The sequence below is a fragment of the Pongo abelii genome, chromosome 14 (genome assembly GCF_028885655.2).
Source record: "Pongo abelii isolate AG06213 chromosome 14, NHGRI_mPonAbe1-v2.0_pri, whole genome shotgun sequence".
Lineage (NCBI taxonomy): Eukaryota > Metazoa > Chordata > Mammalia > Primates > Hominidae > Pongo > Pongo abelii.
Window position 1 is genome coordinate 92,728,421 of NC_071999.2, and position 6,278 is coordinate 92,734,698.

The following is a 6,278-nucleotide window of genomic DNA, read 5'->3' on the forward strand; positions in this document are numbered from 1 at the left end:
TAAAATAAGACAATGAAACAAAAAATAAGAAAAAATAAAGAAAAGGAATGAACAAAATGACATCATTATGTAAAGAAACTTCTGTTTATATAAAGAGACCCAATCCATGAATCATTGGTGTCCCTGAAAGAGAAAAAGAGAAAGCAAGCAACATGGAAAACATGTTTTAGGACATCATTAATGAAAACCTGCCCAACCTCACTAGAGAGGCCAATATTCACATTCTGGAAATCCAGACAACCCTTGCAAAATACTACGCAAGATGATCATCCCAAAGACACATAATCATCAGATTTTCTAAGATCAAAATGAAAGAAAAAATATTAAAGACAGACAGAAATGGCAAGTCACCTACAAAGGGAACCCCAAAAAGCTAACAGCAGACCTTCAGCAGAACTCCATAAGCCATAAGAAATTGGGGACCCATATTCAATATTTTCAAGGAAAAAAAAACCTCTAACCAAGAATTTCATATCCAACCAATTCAAGCTTCATTAGTGAAGGAGAAATAAGACCACTTTCAGACAAAAAATGCTTAGGGACTTTGTTACCACCAGACTTGCCTTACAAGAGCTTCTGAAAAGAGCACTAAATACGAAAAGGAAAGACGATTACCAGCCAATACAAAAACACTCTTAAGTACACAGATCAATGACAATATAAGCAACCACACAAACAAGACTGCATAACAAACAGTGAATAACATGATGAGAGAATCAAATTTATACGTATCAATACTAACCTTGAATTTAAATGGACTAAACGTGCCAATTAAAACGCACAGAGTGGCAAGCTGGAAAAAGAAGCAGGACACAGTGGTATGCTGTTTCAAGAGACCCATCTCACATGCAATGACATCCAGAGGCTCCAAATAAGGGGATGGAGAAAAATCTACCAATCAAATGGAAATCAGATAAAACTGGGATTACAATCCTAATTTCAGACAAAACAGACTTTAAACCAACAAAGATCAAAAAAGACAAAGAAGGGCATTACATAATGGTAAAGGGTTTAATTCAACAAGAAGCCCTAACTATCCTAAATATATATGCATTCAACACAGAAGCACCCAGATTCATGAAGCAAGTTCTCAGGGACATATGAAGAAGCTTAGACTCCCTAACAATAACAGTGGGAGAATTCAACACCTCATTGACAGTATTAGATAGATCATCAAGACAGAAAATTAACAAAGATATTCAGGAATTGAACTCAAATTTGATCAAATGGACCTAATAGACGTCTATAGAACTCTTTATCCCAAAGCAACAGAATATATATTCTTCTCATCACCAAATGGCACATACTCTAAAATTGAACACACAATCTAACATAAAATAATCCTCAGCAAATTCATAAGAATCAAAATTATACCACCACACTCTTAGACCACAACGCAATAAAAATATAATTCAATACAATGAAAATCACTCAAACCACACATTTACTTGGAAATTAAACACCCTGTTCTTGAGTGACTTTTGGGCAAATAATGAAATTAAGGCAGAAATCAAGAAGTCCTTTGAAACTACTGAGAAAAAACATACAATACATTGGAATCTCTGGCACTGATAAGGCAGTCTTAAGAGGAAAATTAAACCTAAACTTCCACATCAAAAAGTTAGAAAGATCTCAAATTAACCATCTAAAATCACAACTAGAACTAGAGAAGCAACAGCAAACCAACCCAAAAACTAGCAGAAGATAAGAAATAACCAAAATCAGAGCTGAACTGAAGGCAATTGAGACACACACGCAGAAAAAAGTAAACATTCAAAACATCAGCAAATCCAGGCGTTTGTTATTTAAAAAAAGTAATAAGAAGACAGATTACTAGCTGGAATAATAAAGAAAAAAAGAGAGACAATTCAAACAAACACAATTAGAAATGACAAAGGGGATATTACCACTGACCCCACAGAAATACAAATAACCATCAAAGACTGCTATGAACATCTCTAGGCACACAAATTAGAAAAAATGGATAAATTCCTGGACACATACACTCTCCCAAGACTTACCCAGGAAGAAACTGAATCCCTAAACAGACCAATAATGAACTCCAAGGTGAATCAGCAATAAATAGCCCACCAATCAAAAAAAGCCCAGGACCAGACTGATTCATAGCTGAATGCTACCACGTATAAAAAGGAGAGCTGATACCATTCCTTCTGAAACTATTCCAAAACAACTGAGGAGGAGGAGCTCCTCCTCAACTCATTCTGTGAGGCCAGCATCATCCTTATACTAAAACTTGGCAAAGAGAAACAACAAAAAAGAGCAAACTTCAGCCCAGTATTCTTGATGAACATGATGCAAAAATTCTCAAAAATTCCTAGTAAATCGAATCCAACAGCACATCAAAAAGCTAATTCACCACGGTAAATTAATTAGGCTTTATCCCTGGGATAACAGGTTGATTCAACTAATGTAAATCAATAAACATGATTCATCACATAAACAAAATTAAAGAGGAGAAACACATGATTATCTCAATACATGCAGAAAACACTTCTGATAAAATACAATATCCTTTCATGTTAAAAATCCTCAATAAACTAGGCATAGAAGGAGCGTACTTCAAAACAGTAAGAGCCATCTATGACAAACCCACAGCCAAAATCATACTGAATGGGCAAAACTGGAAGCATTCCCCTTGAAAACCAGCACAAAATCCAGACAACACTGTTCAATATAGTACTGGAAATCCTCACCACTTCTATTCAATATAGTATAGGAAGTCCTGGCTGGGGCAATCAGGCAAGAGAAAGAAATGAAAGGCATCCAGATAGGAATAGAGGAAGTTAAACTATCCCTGATTGCAAAAGACATGATTCTATATCCAGAAAACCCCATAGTCTCTGCCCAGAAGCTCCTTAATCTTATATATAACTTCAGCAAAATTTCAGTATACAAAATTAATTTACAAAAATCAGTAGCATTTCTATATGCCAACAACATCCAAGCTGAGAGCCAAATCAGGAACACAATCCCATTCACAAGTGCCACAAAAGGAATAAAATATCTAAAAATACAGCTAACCAGGGGTGAAAGATCTTGACAATTAAAATTACAAAACAGTGCTGAAATAAATCAGAGATGACACAAACAAATGAAAACACATTCCATGCTTATGGATAGGAAGAATCAATATTGCTAAAATGGTCTTGCTACCCAAAGCAATTTACAGATTCAATATTATTCCTATCAAGCTACCTATGACATTCTTCACAGAACTAGGAAAAAACTATTTTAAAATTCATATGGAACCAAAAAGAGCCTGAATAGCCAAGGCAATCCTAAGCAAAAAGAACAAAGCTGGAAGCATCACATTACTCAATTTCCAACTATAATACAGGGCTTCAGTAACCAAAACAGCATGAAAATGGTACCAAAACAGACACATAGACCAATAAAAATGAATAGAGACCCCAGAAATAAGGTCACACGTCTGATCTTTGGCAAACCTGACAAAAACAAGCAATGAGGCAAGGACTCTGCCATATTCAATAAATGGTGTTGAGATAACTGGCTAGCCATCTGCAGAAGATTGAAACTAACCCCTTCCTTACACTACATACAAAAATCAACTCAAAATAAAGACTAAAATGTAAAACCTAAAACTATAAAAACCCTGAAAGGAATAATCATTCTGGACAGAAAAACTGGCAAAGATTTCATGGCAAAGACACCAAAGGCAATTGCAACAAAAGTAAAAATTGACAAATGAGATCTAATTAAACTAAAGCACTTCTGCATAGCAAAACAAACTATCAACAGAGTAAACAGATAATCTTCAGAATGGGAGAAAATATTTGCAAACTACGCATCTGACAAAGGTCTCATATCCAAAATATGTAAAGAACTTAAATTTATAAGCAAATAACAACTCTCCATTAAAAAGTAGGCAAAAGATAAGAATAGACAGCTTTCACAAGGAGATATAAATGTAGCAAACAAGTATATAAAAATGCTCAATATCACTAATCATTAGAGAAATACAAATCAAAATCACAATGAGATACCATCTCATACCAGTCAGAATAGCTATTTTTTAAAAAGCCAGAAAAATAACAGATTCTGTCAAGGTTATAGAGAAAAGGAAACGCTTACACACTGCTGGTGGGAGGGTAAATTAGTTCAACTATTGTGGAAAGCAGGGTGGTTATTTCTCAAATAACTAAAAATAAAGTTACCATTTGACCCAGAAATCTCATTACTGGGTATATACCCAAAAGAATATAAAACATTATACAATAGCCAGGCACGGTGGCTCACACCTGTAATCCCAGTGCTTTGGGAGGACGAGGCAGGTGAATCACAAGGTCAAGAGTTTGAAACCAGCCTGGCCAATATGGTGAAACCTTGTTTCTACTAGAATTAAAAAAAATTAGCCAAGCATGGTGGCGGGCACCTGTAGTCTCAGCTACCTGGGAGGCTGAGGCAGGAGAATCACTTGAACTCGGGAAGCAGAGGTTGCAGTGAGCTGAGATTGAGCCACTGCACTTCAGCCTGGGCGACAGAGTGAGACTCCATCTCAAAAAAAAAAAAAAAAAATTACACCATAAAGGCACATGCGCATATATGTTCATTGTAGCACTAGTCACAATGGCAAAGACATGGACTCAGCCTAAATGTCCACTGATGGTAGACTGGATAAGGAATATGTGGTACATATACCTTATGAAATACTATGCAGCCATAAAAAAGAATGAGATCATGTCCTTTGCAAGAACATGGATGGAGGTGGAGGTCATTATTGTTAGTAAACTAATGGAGGAACAGAAAAGAAAATATGCATGTTCTAACTTATAAGTGGGAGCTAAATAATGAGAACCAATGGGCATGAAAAAGGAAACAGCCAACACTGAGGCCTATTTGAGGGAGGGAATTGGGAGCAGGGAGAGGATCAGGAAACTTACTATTGGGTACTATTCTTAGTACCTGGGTGACAAAATGGTCTGTATAACAAACCGCCATAACATGAGTTTGCCTGTATTAATAAACCTGCACATGTACCTCTGAACCTAAAATAAAAGCTGAAAAAAAAATCGAGTCACAGATCCTAGGTTAAGAAAAACAAAAAAAAAGTTATGTTAAAAATACAAAAATAAAAACAATATTGCTTTTTGTAGATATAAATACTGAAAAAACAAATATTTTAAATGCAGCATTTTTTTTTGGTTAGATGGTTACTAAGGCAAAAAGTATAAAATGCAGATAAAAAGAACTTAACATGAATCACAGATCTGCACTAAAATATTAATATAAAACTTAGCAATTTAATTAACTCCCATGTACTTCAACATTATTATTTTAAATGGTAATGAGAATTCAGACTTCAAACATTTGTTGTGAGAAATTTATGAGTTAATGCAAGAGAAGATTTCTGGTGGCTAATGAACATGCAAAAGCAAATGTTTTTCACCTTACAAATATATAATGTTGCCTTAACAGTACTTTTTATAAAAAATGTTTAATAAGTGTATGTAAAAATCATAAAATTAAATTAAATTGAAGAGATTTAAAATAAGTGTATGTATGAGTAATTAAGAGTAGATTATTAAAATGCAAACCAGAAAAATAGTTGCTTTATTTTTACTCAATTTTTATGTAACTTCTTCCCATATCATTTTGTATGTAGGTGTTAAAAAAAGACTAGTACAATTATATAATTCTCCCAACATTAATTTTCAAATAGTACCTGTAACATAAATTATTTACTATAAAATATTGTATCTACAACTTCAATGTTTAAGTTTTTTATTTGTAGTTTCCCTCTTGAAAAGAAATTTGTATATATTCGGTGCAGTTTTAGAAGTATATATCAAATCTTGAAAGGAATTAGATAACATTTGGCTTTTTCACTATTCCAACTCTTTCTCATAGACATTATTATATTGGTTATATTATGTATACAACAATTTGAATAAAAATAACAGTGGGAAAAATGTTCTATTAGAAACAAATCATTAATATAAATTCATATTAAGAAGGTATGGTACTAACATTAGCATAGATTAAAAAATATATAAAAATATACTCTCACGTCTGTGCTGTTGTATGAACATTTGTGTCTACCTCAAATTTTCAGTGTTGAAATCTAATCCCAAGGTAATAGTATTAAGATGTAAAGCCATTGGGGAGTGACTAGGTCATGGGATTAGGACTCTTATAATGGGAATATTGTGCTTATAGACACCAGAGAGCTAATTCATCCCTTCACATTGTGAAGACACAGCTACCAAATACTATCTATGAATCAGAAGTTCCTCATC